This window comes from Lagopus muta, chromosome 7 (assembly GCF_023343835.1).
Source record: "Lagopus muta isolate bLagMut1 chromosome 7, bLagMut1 primary, whole genome shotgun sequence".
In the NCBI taxonomy this organism is placed as follows: Eukaryota; Metazoa; Chordata; class Aves; order Galliformes; family Phasianidae; genus Lagopus; species Lagopus muta.
This window is the reverse complement of record NC_064439.1, coordinates 32,717,850-32,745,448: the sequence shown is the minus strand read 5'-3', so window position 1 is coordinate 32,745,448 and position 27,599 is coordinate 32,717,850. Positions and strand designations below refer to the sequence as shown.

The 27,599-nt window shown below is 38.6% G+C and overlaps 1 long non-coding RNA gene across 4 annotated transcripts in view; it reads right to left on the bottom strand.

Annotated features, from left to right (window-relative positions):
* Positions 1-1,446: 1,446 nt before the first annotated feature.
* LOC125696345 (uncharacterized) overlaps positions 1,447-27,599 on the bottom strand; it is a 50,857-nt gene continuing 24,704 nt past the window's right edge. For 2 of the 4 annotated variants that reach the window (XR_007378298.1, XR_007378295.1), the window contains exons 4-5: positions 21,118-21,213; positions 18,611-19,472 (exon numbers count right to left, since the gene is read on the bottom strand). This is a non-coding gene — a long non-coding RNA (uncharacterized LOC125696345). Of the gene's footprint in view, positions 1,694-8,705; positions 8,810-18,610; positions 19,473-21,117; positions 21,214-27,599 lie in introns of those variants that run through there. The other 2 variants (XR_007378297.1, XR_007378296.1) reach the window with 2 other exon arrangements.

Sequence of the window (27,599 nt, the reverse complement as noted above, 5' to 3'; positions counted from 1 at the left end):
GTGTTCATTTGTCTTAATTGCTTTTCTAGCCAATGAAAATGAACCTTTTATAGGAAAAGCACTAAGAAAAAAAAATAGAGCAAGTTTAAACATTACTATTTTAAAAATAGAAGCGTACTGCTTATATCATTGTTAAAACTGGCAGTTCAAATTACCAAGTATGGGATTCCTCTGATCAACTCCGATATGTGTCTGAGTTTAAAGGGCTCTGACTTTCACTGGGAAGAAAGAGGCACTTTCAGGGCTCAACTCTTCTTTCCAAAGGTAGATAGATATCTTAAACCAGATGAGATGTACAGCATCAGATATCTAATATTAAAGATATACATTCTAAACGATTAAATAATAGCAAAGAAGAATAATAAAATCATATAGTTCCACAGCAGTAAGAAGCATGAAGAAACTTAGCTCCTCTTTCTGCCCTGAGGGAGGATAAACTTGCTAAAGGAAGTAACTACTAATGGGGTAAAGAGATGAAAGAGAATCACAGCAAAAGGTGAAAAGATGCTCTTGGAGGGAATTTATAAGGTGATGAGCTACCACAGCACAGTAAGCCTGTTCCTGGCCATAAGTGCCATGGACAAAAACTATATATAAACTTTTATGATATTCATTCAGCAGATCAGATATTCCCAAATACACCAGAATGGAGAGATTTCCCCACCTTTTGTTAGTTTGTGTTTCATCAGTTTCCATAGCACTGTGAATTCCCCTCTCTGGCTTCCCAAACTCCATCTTCCTGCCTTCCCAAACAGGGATGCCAACACTTCTCCCTCCTCTTCTGCTCTCCAGCATCAGGCAGACATCTGCTGCAGCTCCAGGATATGCAAGAGTCGTGCTGGTTGGCACAGACCCATCCGTCCAAGCGCTGAGCACCACAGGCTGGGTGGCAGCAGCAGATGTCCCTAAAACTGGTGAGGACAAAATCGTAAGTAGCTTCTTAAAACAGTTTCTAACCCAGTACCAGATTCTCAGTTGTCCTGGGGATATTCCTCTGTACAGCCTAGCCCAAGGAGCACATGACAAGACAGAACTCTCACCTCTGGGTGAGTTGAGAACAGAAGGACCCGTTTCCTTACAGTATCTGGGAGCACACTTGGCTCTCATTCACAGCCATGCATCCATGCTCATGTGTACAGACTGCATGGTTAACGTAACGCTTAAAGAAGCAAAGAGATTTAAACTCTGGTGGGGAAAAAAAAAAAGCTCTAACGTCTGCAGCCAGCTTTAAGGGCTGAGTCTGTGAAACACATGTTCATGAAGGAAAGAAAACGAAAAATCAAGTGAGGAATTATATCAGATGATTAAAGGCACTGTTTAATTATACTTTTCTGGGCCAAAATGTTCAGTGTCCTTTGATTTAACTTCAATAAAGAAATTATATTTATATATATATATATATATATTTTGTTCTTAAACACACACATTCCATTTTTTTGTTGCCTTTCACTGCACTGAACTGTTACCTACTGAAGCTGCCTTTGCTACAGTTAACTGAAGACATCCTAGCAGAGGCACTGATGGTCAGCTGTTATTCCTCGTATTGAGTCACCTTTAGAAGCCCACCCAGCCCCACAGTCGAGCCCCTGGTTAGCCAGCAGTGTGCTGAGAAATGGGCTTCTCAAAGCCAGCTCCATTAAAGACTTGTGCAGAGCACTGTGCAGCCTCAATCACACATCACAGGCAGATGTACCTGTAAATCAGACAAGTAGGGGTCAGAAAAACATAGCTCCAGAGGAATCACGGGAAGCTAATGAAATGTTTTTGGCACTAAGGAAAGCACCTTCTGATGCTATACCTTCCTACATAAGGCTGTCCCTTTTAGCCTCATCCCTTTTCTTTTGGAGCTGAATGTTCTCACCAGTTAATTGAGTTAGTGTGATTTATTTAGTGTAAGCCTCCTTGGTAGGGATGCAGTAACTTTTGACTTGTGGGGGGGCTGTCCCTCTTGCAAAAACTCTCAGGTGGTCATGCAGCACTGCACAGACCTCCAAGGCCGTGGCAATGAGGCCCTGTGTATCTGAAACTTTTTAGAGTACCACACCTGGGACACACTTAGCTCAAGGCCATTAACTGAACAAAAAAATGGCCAATCCAATGCAAATAAATCTGGTTCCAGGAAGAGCTGCAGAGAGGAGCAGGAAAGGCAAAAAAGGAAAAATGCTGCCCACAGCATCTCCCTTGTGCTACTGTGCTCCATCTCCGTGCGTCACACAGGAAGGTCCATCTCAAGTCATTAGGCAGCAGTGACACCTAATGCACAAGCTGGTAATTCCTTTTGGTACAGAAATAGTAAAGGCCTCTCTGCCTGTCCATGGCTACAGTGCTCTCACAGACAGCATGCAGGTTTTAGGGAGCTCCTGAGTGACTGGTGAAGGCAAGAACATCCTCTTCATTCCCATTCATTCAGTCTTACTCAGCGAGTAGTGAGTTCCTTGAAAGTGAGAAACCAATTTGGATTTGAAACATAGGAAAACTTGTTTTCCTCTTCCAAGCTATGAATAAAAATTCCGAGGGGCATGGATGCATTAATTCTTAAATTCTGAAGGACTTCATGACCAGAAATAATAAGTTGACCACTTATTGGTAAAATGCCTTTAACAAATCAGCTTTAAATGACTCATTTTTTTCATGCATCCAACTCATTCCACACTCTTTATTTTGTTTTGGCAGATTAGATTGTTTTCTGCACTGTTTGAATTTCCCTATCCTTCCAAAGGCATTTCTACCCAAGCATGAATAACAAGTATTCCAATAAATAAGAGATATCATTTAATATTTTGCAGCCTAATAACATCAGGAATTTTGCTTAAGGTCTAAAATGCAAAATTCCATTTTCAATTATATACAAAAAAACACCCCACATTCTGATGATTAGCAAAAATATAAATATAAGGTGGAACATAAAAGCAAGATTTAATTACAAACAAATATAAATTAATATTAACCTATCAAGAAAAACCTAACTTTCTTAGAAAAAGAACTAAATTCCTCAAAGACAAAACAAGATGAAAGTTTCTTATTAAGGTCAGTCTTCTGAAGGTTAAAATCTTCTGTTTAAAACAATGAGCTCTGCTTATTGCAGCTGGGCTGTTTGGGAATAAAGGTATTTCTCTGGGTATTACTACATCCGTTTCTGTGGTTCTTTATACTTTAGACTGGAATTTTGAAGGCTCATGGTGATTTTGAAGGTTGATCACGATACAAGGTTTTTCCTCTATTATGAACTATTATGTAAACCTAGCTTGAATAAGCTACATAATTTTGCCAAATGATTCCTGAACCTTAGCCAGTAATCTGATTAAAGAGAGCAAGAGCCCACTTTTTATATTTAAAAAGTGTGTTTGGAGAAACTCCACTGGTCATTCACATTTCATTAACCTCCAAGTTAATAATTCACATTCTGTCCATTATATTACATGCTGTCTTCAGGCCAAATTCACTCCTGGTATGCTCAAACTTGGGGAGAAGTCACCGAGAATGATTAGATTTGCTTAGAATCAAGCAAAAGTAGAACAAAGAAAAGGTATTACGTTGCAAGTCCTTTTCTTAAGCTGCCACAGACTTTTCTGCTACCAGCCTTCTCTAGAAGGTAGGACAGCAGCAGATCTGTAATAAGAAGCAGGTAAGAGTGGACTGAAGGAAAAAAAAAAAAAAAAAAAAAAAAAAAAAGCAACTGCAGAAAATAGCTTTCTTACCTAATGTGTCCTCAAAGCATTACCAGCTATGATGAACTGAATTCTGCACTTTGCTAGAGAAGCAATGATGATTCATAGAAAGATCATACACCGAGCTATCTCGATACTGTCTATAGCGATCCTAACAGATGGGACAGATCTCCTGGAGGGCTCCCCTGCCAGGATCCATTGCCTCCATTGTAAGCATGGAGCCAAGGCATGACTCAGTGCATGACCTGTCCATTCACAGAAGTCATGTGCTCCTTTGAGAAGACCCAGGGAGCAAAAGCAGAAGGAAAGGCAGCTTTTACGTAAGCCTTTTGTTTTCAAAAGGCTGTATATAGTTTCCTCTGTCCTGAATCCCAAAATGTATTGCTCCTCATCCCATTTTTTAACAGCACAGAAAGTATTTGGCTTTAAAGATATGCTGAGCCTTTTGCAAAGGAGCTGCTTCACTTATGCTCAGCTATGTATATGAACCAAATCAAAGTACAAAGGAGTCCAGGCTTATTTTGAAGGAAAATCCAAATATTTTTATGTATCTGTAAGCATTCAGAGTGGAGTATCATGCCTCTTCCCTGGGGCTTCCTTATTTTCACCCATTCCCATCACCACTGTCCAGCAGTGAAAGTGCTTGAATGCAGGAATAGATGAACTTTATGCATTGTAACTCACTTTAGCTGAGAGTAGGCCACTTCCATTTCTCCCTTCCTCTGTCCCCATCTTTGATTTTCATTGGTAGATACATTACAATAGAAAGCAAAACAGTACCCTTGATTTCTCTATTGCAGGATGACTGACATCTAGGTGATAGATCCTACACGCCTCTCTGACTGCCTATTAGAAATATCTGAAAAAATACATACACTGTTCCTTGCTTATTTTAGTTGATCAGAGTGTAGAAATCCCAACCACTGTTTCCATGGAAAAAAAGAAATCAAATAACCTTCAGCAGCCTTTACTGAGAGCAGGTAGGTTCGAAATGGAAAACATGTAGTTTTAGGTTTGCAATTTCTTGACCACTCCCTTCCCAAACACTGAAATTCAAATGCATCAATATAATCTACTTATAAACGTTTCCAGACAAGGTAAAATGATATTCATGCCCAGCTCAAACAGACTTTTTTTCACAGACATTGCAGGACATTGTCCAAAATGTGTTTAAATGCAAGCAATTTCACATCAAATATTTCTGCAGGTCTAATCTTAGAAAAATTCCTGAAGATCATTATAGTGTAACAAAATCTAAAGTGAATTAATATGATCCAGCAAAGAGAAGTATGAAAAGTCTGTATTGATATTCAAAAGTCTGAGTGCTTTGTTTCCGAGTTCTCGCTTCCCATCAACATTTGCAGAGCCCATTAAAACAATGAGACCAACAGCCAACCATTAAAAGGTTCTGCTTAAATAAGCTAATGTGTGAAAAAATTAATAAAGATGCCTGATAAACCTGGCTGAATCATTCACACCTCTCGATTCTGTGAAAGTGCTGCACTCCTGGGAGCCTGTTGTACAGCCCTGTGGTATGTGGCTATTGGCAAACTTCCTATCAGAGCAAATCTGATTTACTTTTTTTTTTTTTTTTTTTTTTTTTGCCAAAGCCCTCAATAAACCATGCATGAAAACAAAGTAGGATGATGGATGCGATATAAACATCAACCATTTGAAATGCGTTGTGCTGATTCCTTCCCATGAAAGACGCAGCGTAATGTAACAATCGCAAGAGTAAACTGCCAAGAACATTGTTTCACTGGCAATTCCTGGTAGAAGTTGTCTAATTTGAACCTAACAACATGAATATGAATGCAAAAGGACAAAAAGCTGACAAAATCGTAAGACCATTGATGGAAACCAGCAAAACTGTCATGAACAGTTTTCAAAGATATTCCCCATTCTTTCATTTTAAATCCATATTCATGGAATAGATACTATGAAAGAAAAAAAAATACAGTCCAAAATCACCTCCATATTGTTGCCAAGATCAGCAGATGACGATGTCTCATTGGAAGTTGTTTTATTATAACAGGGGATATATTATTAGTAATAACAAATCTTTAGATGCTAGCCATTACTTCAGGAGATGAAAGAAACAACAAAAAGCTGGCTATGGGAGCCAACCATGGGAAGTAATCCCAAAGTAGGAGGAGGACTTCAAAAAACACAGGCATCTCCTGAAAAATTACTTTTTCAAGGAGAACGTATCAGACAAATATGCTCCATGTTTCTCCTGTTTCTTGCTGTTGGCTCAGAATGCCTTTTCTCAGAAAGAAATTAAGGAGGAAAAAAAAAATCAGATCTACTGATGTGCAACTTACGGTGCTGGTGCACATAGATGAGAAATTGCAGTATGAGGGGTTTGGGACACTCAATTTGAACTATCGTCTTTCAGAATTTGTGTAGGCCTTCTCATTTTCCTTGTGTTATACTTTGAATACAAGTGTATACCAAATCTCAGAGTCATAGGGGTTGAAAGGGACCTCTGGGGATCATGTGGTCAAACCCCATTCTTCATCTGTTTCTGCCTATCTTCTGGAAGGGATGCAGGATTTGTCTTGCCATATCCCAAATAAAAAAAAAAAAAAGTATGAGGTTGATATTTAAGAAGTGTTCAAATACAGGACTGACTTACAGATAATGAGAATGATAAAACAACTGACGTGGATTATTGCACCTGTGAATTGGAAATTCACTAGGGTAGAAATAAATATGCATCTTTTTATATAGCAGTATGCTTAAGTGGTATCAAAGTTTTTGTATTATCAGGTTATTTCTTTGTCCATTTGCATCTCCATTCTCCAAAAACCATACAAGAATAACAAACTAGATGCAGTAAGGTGGCCCAACCTAGTCGTAGAGTTCTCATAAGACCAGACAAACTCTGAATATTTTCTCATCTACCCATGTGCAAGAACTTTGTGATACATGAATATAAACAACTCTTCAGCAGAAGTACTCTTCAGTTCACGTCTGTGCAAGACATATTTTGATCAGAATAGAAAATATTCTACACTTGAGAGAGAAAATCCTGGTATAGTATCAATGTTTAAAATGCAATTACGCTGTTTAGCTAACGCACTGGACAGGCTAATGTTTGCATCAAAAAAGGGGATCCTTCAGAATACAGTTAGATAGTCAAACACAGGATGAATCAGGTCAAAAGGCATATGAAAACAACAGCAGATACTCCAACTGGAGTTGCAGAGACAGGAATTCCCTAAAGAACCAAGCAAGCCTATTTTGCTCTTTTCACTATAGAAAGATAAAGAGAAGAAGAAAAAGGGGGAAAATGGGGAATAAAGAAAGCTACTTTAGCACTTCTAAATTAATATTCCGAAGATTTTTTATTAGTGACCTGCTTGTCTACATGGAGCTCAGTCTGAAAAGGTAGGTAAAAACAAAGACAGTTAAAAACAAGAAACAGTTCTATGGGTACATCAGGAAAAGTATTTCTGTGTGAATACTTTCTCCCTATGGTACCTATTTGTCTCGGGCCTAAAACAATACCCTATTTTAAAATTACATATAACAAAACGCCTAGCTAAGACAGAAGGACGTGGGGAAAAAGCTAACAAACACTGAGATAACATTTGCTAGGCAGAAGTGACGATATATATCACCCAAGCAGATTTCACCAGCCTTCACAAGGAAAAATAAGGTTTAGTCAACAATCCATTGATTACACCTTCTTTTTTTTTTTTTCCCCACAGATACTTATAGACATACAAATAATAGCTTGCTATGACCAGATGATGTATGGACAGATCATAGACTTCCAAGCAAAGAGGACTTCTGCTGGCAGATCTGTGTGCAGTGTTTGGAGTGACTGAGAAGTGGGAAGATTGCTGTTCAGCAGCTCAGTGCTGGGATGAAGAGGAAAAAGGATATGGGATTCCTCCACCACACCGGCAGCTGAGTCCATCATCTTAGAGGAGCTGAACTCCTCATGGAATAAAGGCTTAGTCTTTAATTATGACATTCATCATGGATCAAGCAAGTGTCCCAGATATGACCTTTGAAAGCTTTGGCACAGCTAACACATCGTAGTCATCCATATCTTCTATAGACTGGATTTCCAACATAATCCTGTTTTTTTTGTTTTTGTTTTTGTTTTTTGTTTTTTGTTTTTTTTAAACTTTTTGAAAGCTTTGCATTTTGAGCTAATGCCCATTCTAGGGAGTAATACTGCTAACTGTACAAATAAATAAATCTTCCAAATGAAAAAAAAAAAGGTTTCATCATAAAACCATATATAACGGTCATGTTTTACAATCTAGTATTTGAAACAATATGAACACTAATGCAGTGTTGTCTCAGAGATATCTTTTGTGTAATGTGACAGTGTCACCTACCAAACACGCCCAAAAATAAATGAATAAATGTCTCCACAGAATGACAAAGTAAAAGAGAGACCTCGGATAGATACATGCTGCCTGCAGAACACAGAATGGCCTGGACTGAAAAGGACCACAATGCTCATCTAGTTCCAACCCCCTGCTACATGCAGGGTCGCCAACCACCAGACCAGGCTGCCCAGAGCCACATCCAGCCTGGCCTTGAATGCCTCCAGAGATGGGGCATCCACAACCTCCTCGGGCAACCTGTTCCAGTGTGTCACCACCCTCTGTGTGAAAAACTTCTTTTCTGACCTAAACATCCCCTTAATGTAAAGCCATTAGTTTAAAACCATTGTTTTAAAACCAAAAGTATGCAACAGTCTGGATTCATATTAGATGATTTTTAAATCTCACAGGGAAAACTGGATATCTTCTCACTTAAGTGTGAGTGGTGGATTACTAGACCTGTGGCAGAGAAAGAGAATGATTGTATCCCTTTATGCCACTCTTGATCCTATCTGACATAATACAAACAACAGAAATAAACTCGTGTACAGGCCTGGAAGGGGGATGTTAAACATAGATACCACCTCTAGTATCTATAACATTTTGGAATTTCAAGAGGGTCTTGGAGTTTACAAAATATCATGGAAAATGATTAATAGGTGTAAAATATGTACATACGTATACTTACATAAATCCGTATGTAGAACAACCATAGTCTGTCTCATACATGTTATGCCCCAAAGAAGCATTTCTTGTTCACGATCCACAGATCCCTGAAGTTTTCAAAAGCTTCTGAAAAAATAAAATTTAAAAAATAAATAAATAAATCAATACTGTAATTCTAAAGGGACCTCCATATTCATTAAAAAAAACAAGAAAAAGATTAAAACCCTCCATATAGGCACCTAGTGAACAAAAAGATGCCTTATTTTCTAAACAGATGCAGATTAAATTCAACACACTATAACTGTTTCATTTTTTATTCTTTCCTCTATTGAGCTTGCCAAAGAATAAATAAAAACATTTAAATAATTTTAGAAAAAAATAGGTATTCAAAAAAAAGAAAAAAGTAGCCAAGCTCAGTAAACCCCAATTCCATTACAGACAATATCTTAGGTCCAGAATAAAACTTTGCTAAGTGTTGACAGGATTTAGAAAGTGAGGAGAAAGAGGCTAGTTTGGGCTAGTTTTAACCAGCCTGAGATATAGAAGCTACTCTTAAGCTATAGAATGATAGAATGGCCATAGAATGATAGAATCAAAGAGTGGCTTAGCTTGGAAGGGACCTTGAAGATCATCAAATTCCAACCCTCCACCATGGGCAGGGTTGCTACCCACAGAAGACTGGGATTTGTGCTGCACAGAAAGGAAGAGGATTGTTTGCTCAGCATTTATACTCACAACAAACAGTAATGTCCTCCCTCCAGCATGGAAATAGATTAATTGGGACAAGATAAATTGATCAAAGGTCACATATCTGAGTCACTGGGAGCAGCTGGTGTTTAGCAGCCTATGTATTAGGTACCAAGGAAACCTTAAAAAACAGGAAATGTCAAACGCAACTTAAGAGAGTAAAACTGTTGTGAATTTGTACTTTTCTGATTCATGCAATGACTTGCAGATGTCATCCAAAACCTATGGCCAAGTTATAAGAAGCCAGACAAGCTGGTTTTCAGATGAAGTTGCCCTGTCAGTCACTGATAGCAGTTCCAAGTGAAAATAGGATTGTTTTTTTTTTCCAATGAGATAACACAAAATAGTCTCTAAGTAGTTTCAAATTATTTTGTTCTGAAAGAAACTGACATTCCAAAATTCACTGGTTAAAGAAATGGTAAAGCATCTGTTATTATTTTTAGAGTTTCCGTAACTAATTACATTACAGTATGTAAGCCAAAGTCAGACCTGTAGCCAAATTCCTCTCTGCTACATTGGTGTAGCTGAAATCACCGACCAGCTTTCAGGGAAAATTTAAACTGAACTGAAATTGGAATTTGGTCCATAGAATCATTAATTGCAATTCTTCATCAGTCCATATTGATACGATGCTGTTGGAACAGTTGGGCAACTTGCTCTTTCTTTGCCTGCAGGAAATGTACGGCAGCCTTGATCTGTTCAGAGGGCTCTGCCATACAGAGCTGGTATCAGGAAAATCTCACCATTAGCACTGAGGAGGACTGTTAATCCCTAAAGGAACTGAACAGGCAAAGTCACACACAGCAAGGGAGCTGGTTCTCTCCGCCCCTCCAAAAAAAAAAAAATAAATAAAAAATTAATGACTAAATTCCAGCCTTCAGAGAGGGAATTGCTGTGTTTCTCCAATGTTAAGCATTGGGAATAGAAATTCCCTCCAGGAACGCAACCTATTTATTGTGCTTTCAGCTGGACAGAACTTGCTTCTCTCATATTCTGGGAAAAATGAAAAAGGACTTTCTCTGCTCTACTTTAATTTTAGCTACATGTGCACAGATGAAAACCTGCAAATCCTTGTGCCTATTTTGATTCCTCTCCCATATTGAACAAACATTGCAATATATATATATATATATATACACACATATATATATATACACACACATATATATATATTTTTTAAATCAACACCTACACAGGAAAGCAATCACTTGAACTTCATTTTGCAAATGAGCTACTGATGACCTAAAACTTTATTTTAACAAGTGAGAAAACAGTCTACTGAATTAGAGCCGAATACAACACCCTCATGCCTAACACTGTTAGAAAACATCTTAGCCTAGGGAAAATATATTGTTCTTCCTCTTTCTAGAGCAAGGTCTTCCCACCAGCTCAGGATGTTCGTTGACTGGTTGTTGTGAGAAGCATTTAAAATTATGCTGTTGCAAAAATAAAGGTAGTGTGAAATTAAGAACTGGAAGAGAAAAAGGACATAAGAAAGATCACATGTAAGGAGAAACTGAAAATGTTGCAGCTGTCTGCCTCCGAGAGAAAACCAGCTACAAGGCATGGTAAGGTAATAATATTAGTCACCTAGAAAGAAAAAGAATGGACTTTAATTTATATTACACAAGACCAAGAGGGCAATCAGTAAAAACAAAAGCCAGTACGTTTAAGTTAGTAAGTAAGTAAGTAAGAAGTTAGTAAGCTGTGTTGTTATTCTAATTAAGAAGGGAAGTTAATCTATGCACAGTTTATCTGCAGAACTTTCTGAAGCCAAAAATTCAGAAAGGGAATAAAAAGACTACTGCAAGAAAAAAGATACAGGAGTGCTTAAAAGCATAAATGCTTTACTGATGCCTCAGAGAACATAGAACAAGTCCTGTTTCAAAACTTTCTGAAGTCAATGGAATGTTTCTCTATTCATCTTGAACTCAGATGGGCCTATTGTTACAAATTCCCATGATTTGTGAGAGAGGATATAAATTACAACTTTAAAAGAATACAAATGCAGTTTGTGTTATTATTTCAAAAGTACTTGTCTTGGTTTCTCCCACGGGATAGATAATGGAATGGTATAAAAAAGAAACGTAATGAAAATGAAATTTGGAAATAAAATTTACCAGAAAAAAGAAGTAATATCAAATAACAGCTCTCCTGAAATTGAATGCAGTTATGGAAAGCTGCCATCTGAAGAGATGACTTGTTCAAATCCATTACTCAGAAATCACTTCTAAGATGGCAGATGCCTAAACGTGTGATACTTAGTACTTCATAGAAAGATGCAGTAGATGCAGACACTGTGTAAGAAGTATTTCAGCTGTTTAAACAATCTGTTTTGCACTGAAAGCTTTTGATCTTTTGGCTGGTAGTTTTCATGAAATATGAGGAAAGAACTTAAATGTAATAACACTATTGCTTAAAACAGTACTTGGAGGCACCTGAAACAAAAACAGATTGGTAAAATTAACACGTACAGAGAAAAACTGGCATTGAAAATAAAATAAGTGTAATTATGTCACTCAATCCATACTGCACTGGACCAAAACCTTCATTACTTCGGATCCTAGTAGCACTGTCTCCTTGTGATTTGGAGGTGTGAAAGTTGTTTTCACAAGAATCAGAATCTATTTGTTTGTCAGAATCTATTTATTTATCTAACAGCAAAATCAACACTTCTTTCTATTTGGAGCAAGCATCATGTACCTCCAATACAGCATTTATCTCTAGAACAAATCAGTCAGGAAAGCAAAGTGGAGAAAGACAGGAGGTGGGACAAAAGAACCAACTGCACAAGAAATAGGAAATGAAAGAAAGTGAGAAGAAACAAATGAGACAGCAATGTCTAAAATAGAATAAAAAAGAAAAACTAATATAACATCTACATACGAAGTGACATTTCATCTTAAACTCTATTTTTTGAAGTCAGAGAGGGATTTCCATGGCCCATTGACCTTCTGCTCACCTTTCCCAAAGGGCTGAGTTTCATTCACTGTGCTCTACAGCTAAGAGTACCCTGCATTTCACTCCACATGATTTTGCACCAACACAAATTACTTTGCCAATTTTTCCACTGAAAATGTACTGAAATGTTGTCCCTCACCCTTATTTCCTTTCTTAGTTTGTTATGGAGGAAAAAAAAAGGTGTAACTAGAGAAAGTTGTTTCAAAATAGTAATTATAAACAATTAGTAATTAAAAAGTAATTAAAAATAAAAATCTAAAATTTCAAAATAGTAATTAAAAATTTGCAGAAAAATCACAGAATAATAGAGTCATTAAGTTCGGAAAAGACTGCCGAGGTCATTTAGTCTAACCGCCAATCCAACCTCACCATACCACTGAACCGTGTCCCTCAGTGCCACATCCAGACAAATGAACACATGTACACACGCTCAATGAAAGTTTAGTGAACAGAAGAAAATGGTAGAGAAACAAATTTTGCAAAGAAAGCGAAATCTAGAAGAAAAATGAAGACAAAAATAGCCATGGAATCTAAAAGAAAAATAAAATGTGACACAAGAAAAAAATGTAAGGCAACAATGGCTGTTTTCATGAGTGTCTAGAAATATGATAAATATTGTAGGTACCGAAAGCTGAGATAATCCTGAATCTGAAATGACTCCATAAATTTTCCAGTTTTATTCAGGAAAATGCTTTAAAGTGGATTTGTTGGCATTTAAAAATCATTTATAATCAACGTAAGGGAAACAACCTTGAGTTACCCTGCAGTTAGGGAGGGATGTGAGCACACAGCCTGAGCAGTGAGCTCCCACAGGTCAGCTGCTCCCTTCTCACTACCCCAGCCTGGAAGCAGGGGGCAGCAGGGCCCCCTCCTTAACCCCACCCCCACCCCCACCCCCCCCTCCAGCCAGCCCTCCTTCCACCCCAACCCCGCTCCTTTACCTGCTACAAAGTTTCTCAGGCACCACTGCAAGACTGAGTCATTGTGCTGCTGAGGAACTTGGAGCCAGCTCTGGGACAAGGTCCAGCAGCGATGCAGCTGCTCTCACACGATGCTGAACCTGAGTCATTCAGTTCTGCCAGACATGGGCCACAGGGGGATCTCAGCACACAGATCCCCAGTGCTCCCACTTGTCAGAGAGTTTGTTAGCACAGGCAAAGTGCCAGAGCTTGGCAGACCCATGAGTCTGTGGGACTTCAAGGTGTGGGAGCTCTCCCTGTCTCCCTAGGTCACCCATTAAATGAGGTTAAATTGAATTTTCCAAAGAGGTGACTGGTTTTGAGCTAGTTTTCCCTTTTCATTATTTTCTCTATAAAAAAGTTGACTAAACTCATTACCAAATACAACTTTCTTCATTATAGGTTAGAATACAGAATTCATGGGTTGTGACTGAACAGTTTTGTGTCAGTCTTTCCACCTGCTGCTCCAATGCCTGGTTCAGTTACACTTCTGATCAAACTGGAAGCTCAGTTGGCATCTCCTGTTCAACTTGCTCCATTTCCACTGGGCAGTGTAGTCGTTCCTCACAGAAACATGCAGAATCACAGAACTATAGAGTGCAGTAGACTGCGTCTGGATGGGTTTTGAATATCTCCAGAGAAGACTCCATAACCTCCATGCACAGCCTGTTCCAGTGCTCTACCACTTTCATAGGAATGAAGTTCTTCCTCCTTTTTGTATGGAACTTCTTCTGTTTCAGTTTATGCCTGTTGCCCCTTGTTCTGTTGCTGACCACCACTGAAAAAAGCCTGCCCCCAATGACTTGACTCTCATGCTTTAGATATCTATAAGCATTGATAAAATCCCCTTTCAGCCTCCTCCAGGCAGAACAGTCCCAGGTCTCTCAGCCTTCCCTCACAAGGAAGATTCTCCATACCCCTGACCATCTTGGTAGCCCTCCACTGGATGCTCTCCAGACGTTCCATTTTCTTGAATGGGAAATGTCTCCATTTCTCTGAATGGGAGCACAGAACTGAATGCAGTACTCCATATGTGGACTCATCAGGGCAGAGCAGAGAGGGAGGAGAACTTCCCTCAACCTACAGGCCACCCCTGTTTTGATGTACTCCAGGATACCATCAGCCTTCTGGGCCATAAGGACACACTACCAGCTTATGGCCAATCTGTTATCCACCAGGACACGTAGGTCCTCCCCTGCAGAGTTCCTCTCCAGCAGGTCACCACCTAATCTGTACTGATGCAGGTGGCTATTCCTCCCCAGAACTATACACTTGTTCTTGTACAAACTCATCTGGTTCCTTTCCATACAACTCTTCAGCCTGTCCAGGTTTCACTGAATGGCAGCATAGCCTTCCAGGGCATCAGCCACTCTTCCCAGCATTGTATCATCAGCAAACTTGCTGAGAGTGGACTCTATCCCTTCATGCAGGTTGTTGATGAAGATACAGAGATAACTCTGAGGCTTCTGAACGATTAATGACTTGTACAGGTATGATACAATGTAAAACTGGGCTGTGGGGATCCTCAGCTCTTGCACTCAGTTTTTGCATTAGCCTAATCATACATCATGAGGAGCAATCTAATTGTGACAAACCCAGCTCCAAGGGAAAGCAGTATAACCATCTGAGAAGAGCTGTCAGTGCGCATTCAGAGGATCGCAGGAAAGAAGTCTTTAAACCCAGAAGACAAAAGACATTGGCTTTCTTTCACCAGACAGAAAAATGAAGAAACTCAAAATATAATCTTAATTTACCTGAACAGCAGAAATAACAGAAGTTACCTACTTCACTGCTCTGTCAGAGGAAGAGTATACGAGAAGCAGAGAGCCACTGACCTGTAGAAAGACTAAGGCAAATATGTATTCTGTTGGTTCTACTAACTAGGCTTAATTAGAAAAAAATATGGTTTGCCTAGGATTTAACTAAAGATTCAGAGATTTTGCTTTTGTGTTAGAGACTGAGATCCTCCATCACCGGAAAAGGAGGCAATGAGGCAACAGGTTTCATTGGTGAGAAACTGAAAATCTACTGGGAAAACAGCATTCAAATTTTAAAATTGTTTCTAAAATTTCCAAATATGTATTTCATTGTCATTTCTAGAGCTTCTCTATCCTGTTTCTGCTAAAGGCATATAGTTGAAACCAGCTCCATCGTCATTAAAATAGAATTCCCCTAGTCTCAGTATGGAAAATATTCCAGCAAGATCAATTAATCATAATGGTAATGACTATGAAGAGATTCACAGTACATCAACTCAGTGTAGGACAGTGACTTTACCACCCCTGTGAAAAGAAGTGTATTTCAGTTTATTGGCACGTTAAAAGCAAAGAAAAACAACAACCACGCCGCTAACTTTTAGAAACTCTTAGCATTGTTTCTCCCACTAAAGTTTTATATCCCATTCATCACCACAGTATCCAAACACAAAGGATTTTTAAAATTCCTCTATGGGAGCTTTTGGTGTTCTGCAGAGAACAAAACAGAAGCCCTGTGAGTACAGGTAGGGTAAGAATAAGGATGCTAATGAGAGCACCAGGGAAAAGCGGGAAGTCAGGGCACTGTGTTGAAGACAGACCTCTCTATGCGTCAGTTTTTCCACCTGAATAAAGAACTCACAGATCTGAACCAACTCTTTAGAGTGCTTTGAGCTTTGCAGAGAATAATTATCATGGAAATAAAAGCTATTACCTTCCTAATGACAATCAAGATAACAAAAGGAAAAAGGCATAAAAGCCCTTCTTTGTTGTTTTCATAGTGCTGCTCATGCTGGATCTCTAGACTCTATTTGAAGAAGGTGCACCAACCTTCTCAACCTACTCTCACTTTCTCTTTTTCAGTTTACATTGGAATAATTGCTGCTGACCATACCTTACATTAGATAAAACAAGAACCTACAAACTCTTCTAACTCAGATTTTTCCCAAGCATTTTACTTTGGAAGACAACTAGCTATAGAACAGAGTTCCTAATTTTTACAGACAACGTTATATTCCCTGACTCACTCCATAACTATTGTCTTCCTGCAAACCAATATGATGCTGCAATAGAATTCAGAATCTAGACTTTCCTGAACACTTCAGGGTGTCATATTTAAATACTTTTGGATGCCAGTTTGTCTCTAGAACAGCACAGGATATTCTTAGGCAGAATCAGACATTCCTCTGCAGCAATTTTCTTAGACTGCTGCCGTAACAGAACAGCTCTAATTCCCACAGCACACAGGAAAAAATGTTAGAAATGACATAGGAGGAAATGCAACTAATGGAAAATGTACTGGAACTCATCTCTCCCAAACTAATTTTTGTGGCATCCTTGTAGTTGGTGTTATAATCTAGATATTCCCTTTTCAGTGGCACAATGCCATCTTCTGTGAAATCATAAGAGGGAGTATGTTTTAAGTTATATAAATAGTGGAACACAGAAGGACATCGTTACATAAAAACATTGTTAAATAAAATGATTCTACTCTTTTAAGTTAGGACATTGCATAAACTAAAACCCAATATTGTCAGGAGGTTAAGGAACATGGCAAACTGCACAAAAACATGAGCTTATTCCTGGAAAGGAAGAATGAAGACAGAACTAAGCAGGTTGAGGGAACTAAGCAGATGGGCGCATTTTGTTTACCCTCTTAAAGAGTACTTCAGTTCACCTTTATCTAACCAGTGGAAGAAATGTGGCATTCCCTTATTTCCTTATTTAGCAATTGAAAGACAGATTTCTTTTATTTTCAGCTCAGATTATCCTGCTCTGACTGCCTACTAGTTGCCACATACAAAGCGGCAGCAGACAAACCTTCTTAATGGTGCTATCTCAAAACAGTTCCACAACATTGACTTCCAAGAAAGAAAGAGGGTGTAATTCCAGTCCTCTATCTTTGCTGAGACTTGTAAAAGCATGATTATTGAACGGAACAGCTGCCGACTAAGAAATGGAGCTGCAGAAGCATATGATATGCTGTCCATACAGACAGCAATCATTTTATTCCAGGGATTAATTCAAATTAAGATACGGTTCCAAGGACAGACGTGAACTCCTGGTCTAAAGGTGAAAAGCTTTGGAGCTTATAGAAATGATGCAACTCTTCACAGAGCAAGTAATGAACTGCATATTGGAGATGTCTCTTGCTTGTGCAGGAAGAATGAAAAGCAAAGAAATGTGTGCTGAACAAATGTGAAATGCAGCTAGTAGGAGCACACAATTTACCCCTCTGTTGTAGTTCAGAGCTTACCAGCATTTCAGGGTAATTCTCACAGTACTCAGTGGAACCAAGGGAAGCATAATTCTTCCTGGAAAATGAGAGATCTCATCATTTTAGTTTGTTGTTTTTGTTTTTTTTTTCCTTAACACATGTTCTTGATAACTGATATTTTGTACTTAGCAGATCCCAGGGTTACCCTGAAAACATAAATGCAAATACTTCAAACTACTTTTTTTTTTTTTAACTAAGAGATTCCAACATGCTAATTAAAACAGACTTTTTTTAAAAAAAAAAAAAACTAAGTAGATTCTTTCACCTCACTGATTCTGCCTGACAGCCGGAACAATGCAACAAATATTGTTATAGCTCTATATCACCACTGTTGCTTTTTGCACAATTTCCAGTTCAATCTGAGACTCCAGCACCCTTTTTTCAGGCAATGTCTGGAAAAGCTATACGCTATCACCACTCTGCACAAAATCAAAGTCAATGATAAAAATGGAAAGTGTGGAGGGAAGGAAGAAGGAACAAGCCCAGATCAAGCTGCTAAACCATTGATTTATAATGTTGAAAACTTTCTTTAGGAAAAAAATTAAAAAGGCTCACAAGGCCTGTTTTTGATAATTTTACTCAGAAAAGAGAATTGGCAGATAGTGATATGTTTTCAAAGCACTGCACAAAATTTTCACAACATGATTCCCATTGACATTAATGAGTCACATAGCTGAAATACTGCACAGTGCTTTGAAAATGTACCCTACAGCCTTTTAAGGCTGCTATTGGGAAACTGGAGCACTTGCCTCCTCAGTAACCTTTCAGTTGCAACTCAGGATTGCAACTACGCACTCCATCCCTCACCTACAGGAGAGCGTTTCCTCCCATACCATGTGAGGGCCACCAGCATAGAAGCAGTTTGGGGTCTGTGTGGAGATGCTCTGGTGACATCCCCACTCCTCTGTGACCAGGAAGGGATGTGGGCAGGGAGAGGAACAGTCCAACACCAGCTGCTGCAATTGGAAACAGCTCTCAAACTGGTTTTAATTACAATGAGATTTGGCCTGGCACCTACTCTCTCTAGAATCAGGAGCACTAAGCCCTCTGTCTTGATTAATGCTCTCTCTGCTGTATAATAAAAGATCTTCAGATGCTTTAACAGGCCCAAGAATTGTTTTCTTTTTTGCCTTTTCTAAATGGTGCTACAAAAGGAAGAAAACATATCTTAAAAGCAAGAAGTTTGTGGTAACTGTGGTATAAGGAACGAGGTAATTGTATGATACCATTACGTGAAGCACTGGTTTATTTCTTCATACAGTCTTGTCTATTTTGCATTTTCAGTCAATCACAGCAACGTCTTCCTCATTACTTTCTCACCAAGATGATGAACATTCCAGCTGAAACAATTCCTCTCTAGCAAAAAAAAAACAGGAAGAGGCTTCTCCCCTTGTATTAAAAAGAAAAAAAAAAAACACACAAAAACAAGAACTTATTTTGGAAATCTTAACATCTTGAAACTAAGAACATTGCGAAAGCCAGAAGCAGAGGAAATGTATCTGCAGCACACCTTCACTGATGTTAACTAAAGTGAACGTTGCTTATATCCAATAAAGCACAAGGAGATCTTGCAAACCTTTGAAATTTTATATCTGAACAGCCACATAGAAGAGTGTGGGTTGTGTTAAGACTGCAAACATTTAGTCACGACAAAACTGTAAATACCTCATACATACATAAAAAAAAAAAAAGGTATATTTAATAGCTATATAGGATAGAAACTCTGGCTGAGCTCCATGGTGAAAGTACAGAGCATTTTTGATGAGTTACTTTATTAGGTGCCTTATCAGAGCAACTATGCAGAGAAGCAGTATTAATTCTGCTGCTGATGGGACATGGGTGCCCTTCAAACGCTATGGCAGGATTGTTTCCTGTGAAAGGTACAGGATGGAATTAGGGAAGAAATATAAATGAAGGATTCAATATTTGCTGTATCTGCTTTCCAGCAGCTGTTTGTCCAGTTCTGTTCAGGTAGTAGAAGACTACTATATTGTTGTGTTGTTTTTTAAAGAAAATAATGAACATAAATCTTTTTGTTTACCGTAGAAAAATGTATATACAACTATAAACTTAGACTTTAAAGACAGATTAAGGTTAATAATCAAAGTCTGCTCCCAGAGTAATGCCTCCTATTTTGTTATGTTGGCTCACAACATCAGAGGTGGATATTGGTGATATGGCAGTAAAGGTTGATCCTTCCTACCAATATTCTATTGCATGTTGTTGCAGTACAACAGATGGCAGCAGAGGGGCAGACTGGCAAACTGACAGCTGACAAGTGTGTCAAAGATAAGGTGTTTCTATGTGGAAAAAGTGGCACCCATTCACACTCGTTGATGCTTGCTGAACATTTATGGAGATCAAGAAGTGGATTTGAACACAATGAGGTGGTGGGTGGTGCATTTCAGCAGTGGGTCATCTCTGCTGGTACAGAGTTTTATGAGCTGGACATGCAGGTTCTTGTTTATCACTGTTGAAAATGCATAGCTAATGGTGGTGACTATGCTGAAAAATACTGTTTCATGGCTAAGAATTTGTTCTGTCAAGTACTGTTACTGTGCTTTTTGTAGTTGTTGTACTTCCCATGGAAATAAATAGAAGGCACTACTTTTGGAGCAACCTATGTAGTTATGCCATATATTTACATGCATATATACACACACACATACACACAGTTTAAAAATGTACCATTTATCTTCCTAAACTTCTGAAAAACAAACACAAAAGAAGTAATTCATCAGCAGCCAAATCAAGCAAACAATCAAGTTGGGAGGATTTGGGAAGTTACTGCACATCAGTAGAACTGTGCTAACAACATACACAGATACTCCTGATCCCCAGCCAACATAGGATGATGCAACTCTCTCCATTCTCAATAGTTATATTATCTCACGTTTGCTGTGGGCTTGTCATACACATGGCCAATCATTTAAATTCAACAGGGGCTTGTAAATAAGTGACTTTGGTCACACACTTGAAGAACAAAAAGTCCTCAGAGAATAAACATTAAGGATGGTACATGATAGGGTAGATGTTAGTAATCAGCATTTAATTCCAATTCTTTCATTTTCCCGGACAATCTGCAATCTTGCAGCTAAAGTAATGATTTTTACAGATTTTTACAGAACAGTGGCATTTCCTTGCACTGTAAGTGTTAATTTTTCCTGTGTTAACTCACTTGAGCAAACTGTATATGTATTCAGTAATGTGCAATGTAAAGCAGTGCTTTACAACAGAGGATTTTTCCTTTATTTTTCATTTTTGGATGGATCTCTGTTTGTTCAAAACACCCACTGGCACACATCATGAAGTATAATGAGACAACATGAAGAGTGGTATCATCACCAACCTTATTAACGTCTTTTTTACTATATATATGTATACATAAATATTTAAGTGTCCTAAAATACAATAGTCAGACTTGATTTTCCCCTGCAAATTGAGTCAACAAGATATTAGGCAGACTAGGAGACCCGTGACATGACTTGGAACAACATATGACGTTATTCTGCTTACCTGTGAATTACTGGCTTCATAGCAGAAGGCTGCTTCTTCAATGTGAGTGCTCAGTCTTCTCACTGGAGAGTAAAACCCATTGATTTGAGTCATAATCTGTGGAGGAGACAAGGAAATTTCCGAAAGCTTTCTTTCTGCTTTCTAGCTTCGTAGAAAGGCTTCCTCTAAAGTAACAGCATCTTTTAGTCTTAAAAGCAACTGCATAGCAGCACTGTGCTTAAGAACAGAGATGTTTAATAAATAAATAACAGCAGTAAACAGCAATTTTTCCAGGATAATGTTTTCTTTAAGATTTCTTTGAAGTTTTTCATGTTTTGACAAAACCTGGATGTGAGATATTTCCTTCTACTTTTAAATATATATATATTTTTAATTCAGTACTCTATGTTGAGTTTCAGAATAGATAAACACAAGTCTGGCTTCAGACTTCTACCTGCAAGCATGAACAACCAAAATTCAAAGCTACTGAGATGACCACAAAAATTAAATTCTACAATTAATTTCTTTCAATATTTTTAGAAGAGTCAAGGCATTAGACCAAAGTCTTCATCTTGTAACGGTTCAATAGATTTGTGTAATAAGTTTAATTCAGACGTCTTAAGCTCTGAGTAAAAAACATTCAACATGATGGATGTCCCTAAGAAGCATTCATTCTGCCTACTTTGAAAAAGAATAAGAAACTTAATGAGCAGTTAAAAGTAATAAGGACATCCTATTAAGTAGTTGAGAAAGTAGAGAGTGAGTATGAACACCATCTGAAGAAAGTTCTCACATTCCCAGTGAGCAATCCTCACACCTGTTTCCAGCAGCACTAACATATTACCATGTAATTTTCTCATTTCTGGAGTCACAAAATCATGTAATGGCTTGGATTGGAAGGGAGATCAAAGACCACGTAAGTTCCAACCCCCAACCGTGCGCAGGATTGTCACCCATCAGATCAGGATGCCCAGGGCCCCATCCAACCCGGCCTTGGGCATCTCCAGGGATGGGGCATGCATCTGGGTAGCAGTACCACACTCAGTGAGAAATTTCCCCTGAACTATTCAGAATTGAAAAAAAAAAAAAAAGAAAAAAAAAGAAGAAAAGTATGTGCACTTACAAGGACTGGCCATAGAGTAAGCTCTCTTGTTACAGAATTTCATTTAAAGTATGCTAAGAATTGACATAATATGGTCAGTGCAAACCAAGTTACAGTAGCAGTAACAATTCAATACAGAGTGATAGCATAAAGCAAACAAAAAATTTATACATCTCTGAAGATAACAAATCCAGAGCTTTATCTCACTCTTCTATAACCCAAAATAAAAAATGCATTGTTTTGTCTTTCCTGCAAGACATGGCTTTGGTTACTCTGCAATTTAAATGCTGTTATATAAATCCCTTATAATTTTTGTGAAAAAGACACCCCTGTAAATACCAAACATCATCTCTGTGTAAAATGAACACCCAGTATACTGCATTTACAGAGCAACAACAGCAAGCAAGCCAAGGCTGATGCTGACGCAAGCAACTGTGCTGACTTCAGATACCCACAAATCCTAAATCTATTCAAGGGCTTGAGCTTTTGCATAAAGCCAATATGTGTTGTACCTGGCAAGTTTTTCATTGCTTTGCAGTGCAGAAACACTTAATTAAATCTATGTGCACGCCAGTCCTTTCAACAAAAAGTGCAGCCATGGGTGGACACTGGCTCTTTCAGTCTGACCTATGCCTGTCCAAATCTGAGACTGTTCCAAGTCATTTGCAACACAAATGATCAGTTGTAAAGTCAGATCTTTTGTCACTGTCCATCTACCATAACTTGTGGCCCACACAGATTTCTATTGCTAGCTATAGGAACCGTTCGCAATGGCACAGTTACAACATGATAAGCTACTGAACAGCACGTTTAACTGTGTCAAAGGATTTATCCCACTTATGATTTTGAATCCTTCTTCTCATAAATAGTTGAAATGGAAACGTTTTACTTCATTTTTCCGTTGGAATTAACAATATATAAAGATAACCTGAACTGGTACGCAACTGGGATCTATTCAGAACAGCACACATTTTTTATTTTAAATGTACAACTTCTAATTAGAACTGTTAATTGTGTAAGTCGCTTTTTCACTGTAAAATGCAGCCAATGCTTCCATTTTCTTCCTTTGGGTAGGAAAATCAAGCTACCAAGTAGGAAAGAGATGAAGGTGGAGAGCTGCAAGAGTCCTCCTCAGAAACAATGAGGGTTTTGTGTAATGTAGAGGAAAGTAAAAAACGGATTTTCAGGCTTTTAATAAAATAAGGACTTGGAAGAGATAGCACTGTTTTTTCCTTCTTGAGAAGGCAATACAAAATGAGATGATAGCAACAAATATTTAGAAGATACATTTAAGGTAAGCTTCTGCGGTCAAAGGATGAGATGGGGGAATTCGTGTGGAGTGACAAGAGAATGGATTCTTGAAGGAGGGTTTAACGGAAAGAAAACAGCATCGTGAAGAATTGTATCTACCTATTCTCTCCATATGTATACATAACTGCTATAAAATTTCTCTTCCTTCAAAAGCGCCCTCCAGAAATCCTAAAAAACCAAATTCCAGCAGAACTGGTCAAGCTCCAAGTCTTCAGTGCTTTTAGTCAGGTTATCACCTTGCTGTTTTTCCTTAAAATCTCCATTGAACTGCAGCTAAAAAGAAAAGAAAATGAAGAGGCACCACTACTTTCATTCATATTTAGAATCCTGCAAGAACAGCCTTTCAAATTCTGTCACTCGTTGCACCACTGTTGACAAAAGGGCATTGCCCAGACAAAAGGAACCTTCCATACACGATTTGATGGTCACCTTAACTGAGCTACCTGGAAAGGCTCCTGTCTGGTAAGGTTACCTTAGTAGAGAGGTTTAGAAAAGAAAGCCATGGTCACTGGCAGCTGATGGAGGGGAGGGTGGTTTTATGGAAATACCAACAAGTTTTCCTAGAACAAATAAAAACAGAGCAGCAGTCTTTCCCATATTAAATGATTGTCTGTATGCATTTCCTAAAGTTCTAAGCATTATTTTATAGCTATACAAAGAACAGCAAAGAGCACAGAAGAAATATCACTTTTGTTGGAATTTCACTTTGGTCCAAGTACAACACCCTGCCAGACATATTGTTTTGTCAGAGGGTATCTGCAGTTTACAACCATGAGCACCACAGAATTCAAATTTGGTCCAGGAATCAGAAGTGAGGCAGTACTGCAAAATGTCCATATTTCAGTCCTGTGCAGCGTAGCAGTATATACCCCCATAACATAGAGCTTACCCTTGCACTTGCAAGCTGAGAGTTTTGCAAGAGGATTTACCTTGACTGCTACAGAATTCCACCACTGATTTTCTGGGTTACAGCACTCCACATTGAAAAGGCATTGACTGATTGCACAGAGCTTTCCATTTACAGCCAAAGGCTTAAAAATCAGACTTCATCTGGTTCGTTGAACTCAATTTCATTTAGGCAAGAGTTGTAACAACGGGCAGCCACAATTTCCTACCTGGTGATCCTGAGAAATGTGAGGATGGTTTTTCCTTGCAAGGTCCAAAGCATTTCCATGCAGAAGGGTGTTTATTTATTTATCCTATTGAAAGCTTCATGCAACAGACTCATTAAACAATATACTCTCAGATACAGACAAGAGATGACTCCATAATTTCAATAAGTGTTCAAAATCGCAATGAAAATGCAAGCCTTATTTGCTCTATAAATATAAAAAATAGTAGAGATTTGCTGTCATGAAGAGGTCACAATTTAAGTAGACAAGACAGACAAAAGCTTGGGCAAGAATAATATTTGTTTCCCTAACACAATTGGGAACTGCAGCAACAAATGGTGGAATCCACTGCCTCTTCTAATTAGAACTGCACCAGATCAGAACTTTAAACTCGGTTGCATGGTTTGTGGTGTATTTAAATTACATATTACTTGCTGACCGTCTGCCCACAGACCCTAAGGGGTCTTGCCAGTGCACTGAAGTCTATGCTGCCATTCTCAACAGCTATAACTGCTTGAGCTAGTTTAGAGTTAACCGTGTAAGTAAACTCAAGCTGCAATTATGCCTCCAGATAGAAGCACACTCAGTGCCTTGCCCAGCATAGCAAATAAAGACTGCAATAAAGCTCAGATCTTAACAAGGTTATTTGAGTCCTGATCCGGTGTCTCACACATCTACCCAAAGTCTCTAGGGTCCCCCATTCCTATCTGTGTAAAATTCTAACTATGTTGCGTGGGATATATAAAGGGCATGAACTCAGCAGCAGGAGAAACTCTTTTCCTCAACACTCAAGACAGAAACAACTTTACTCCCAGAAAGACAAATAACACAAGTTTAGAGCACGTAAGAACTGTGTGTGCCTCATCCCATGTTAGATCCCACTCTGGATTTATGTAGCGTTGAAATGGGAGGAGGGGAAGCACAACAGAAATTAACTTAAGTTGACAGCAATTGTTCTGGGCTTTGGCAGTCATACACTTAATAGTTTGGTGTTATTTCTAGATTTTTTTTAATTTAATGCACACCATTAAAAAGCATGCCTGTAACAAATGAGTTTCCCTTAAAAGAAACTAAATCTCATGGCAGCTTGTTTATTAAACCCTTAACTTTGTAAAACACCTGGGAAAACAATAGTAGTGCCTTTCTGACAACACTATAGGCAACTTTCTTTGGAATAGCTGTGAATAGCTGTTTATTATTGGGTAATAAATTCTCTCCAGTAATAGCAACCAAGACATTTTCCACTACACCCGGTGGCAACTTCTTCTGGTGGCCCTCAGAGGCCCCCAGGCTCCTTGCTTCTTGGCACGGGAGCAGAAGAGCGCCTTGTGTGAAACGTTGTTCAAAGGCAGCTCTCAGAGAGCCAGCAAGAGCCTCCCTGCAGAAATATAGTCAGCTTTAACTATTTATAGCACAGCCATTCAGTGGTAACATTTTTTTCCAACCAGGGATCTCAGGGTCAGTATCCCTCATCAGTATTTTGACAGCTTGTGGCACACGAACATAGATGGACTGCACATTACGATTCTGAAGACCTCTGCAGCAGGAGGCAGTTTTACATTCAGAAGACCACGTGGTACTTTAAACTGATGGCCAAAGGATTAAAATTAAGATTAAATTTTGATAAAGAATGAACATTTACTTTTTCAAGACTTCCTATATTTTAGTTTTAGCAAATTTAAATTCTCCCTTTCTTTTTCTTTAACTACTTTTCCTCAAGCTAAACATTCATTTTTAAATTATTCCTATAAGACTTCTTAAACCGTTAGATTTTTCTTAAAACATCCTAGACAAGCTCTTTAAAGATGCTGATGGTTCTTTAAACTGTAGTTAATTTTCTTCTCATATTTATCCCACTGAAGTATGCCACTAACAAAGCTTTACTTTTCCAATTCCCTTTGTCAAAATCCCACATAAAATCGAGAGGAGGACAAGCACCCAGTCAGTCCCATAAGGCAGTGGGATATGCTTTCACCACAGAGACCAAGAAGTTCCAGCAGCCTTGCCTATGCTTTCCAGTTCATTACTCCTAGCAAAATTCAAAGCCAAGCACTTGGTGTTTTTTCAGGAACACCATTGCGTGTTCAGTTTAGGACATACCTCTGCCAACACACACAGATGTTGTTGATGTTTCTGCACGGTGCTGCACATGGCCAAGAGGACAGCACATGGGCCTGGAGACCCCAGGTCTGCCTTGTGTCCTCTATCCATCTTTCCATGGGCACAAGACTAGCAATTACAGGAGATCCCGCTAACTGTAGCAGAAACCTTCTTTTCGACATTTTTAAAAGGGAATGGGAAATGTAATTACTAACTGGACTAATTCAGATGGCAGACTCAGGAGATTTAAAACCATTACTATATTTGATATTCAAGACCAGTTCATGGACTCACTTTATTAAAGAAACATCAATTCCTGGCAAAGGTGTGACAAGTACTGAGCAGACCACTAAGGATTTATATGCTCAGTTTTGAGGGCTATTATTTCCTGGGCATACTGCTTAGTCTGACTCAAATGCACAGTAGTGAACATATATGACCAAGATCTCTGCATAAATTTTGCAATGCTGTTAAGATGCACTAAAATGCCTGCTTTGTTTTAGAAATACATTGTTAGACATGAAGTGCTTTAACAAGAAGTAACTTCAAGAAAACACACTGATCACATCTGCATTCAGCCACGAGCTATGCATACTCTTTCAACTTTTTGTGGCATCTCATGTGATAAGGTAGTATAGATATTCAATTGTCTCCGATGTAGGAGGGTAAAAGATAAATACAGCAAAACCAAATATTTTTCAGGTAGAATTTTCCTTCTGTGGTTTCCAAATGGTGGCCAACAATTCTCTCATGCCTAGAACATCAGCTTGTAATGCTTCGGGGTACAGAAAGAGCAGGAAATTGGGAACCATCTGTGTTATATATGCATCTGCAGTGATTTGAAACTGCTTGGCCTCAATGGTAGTATAGTTCCACCT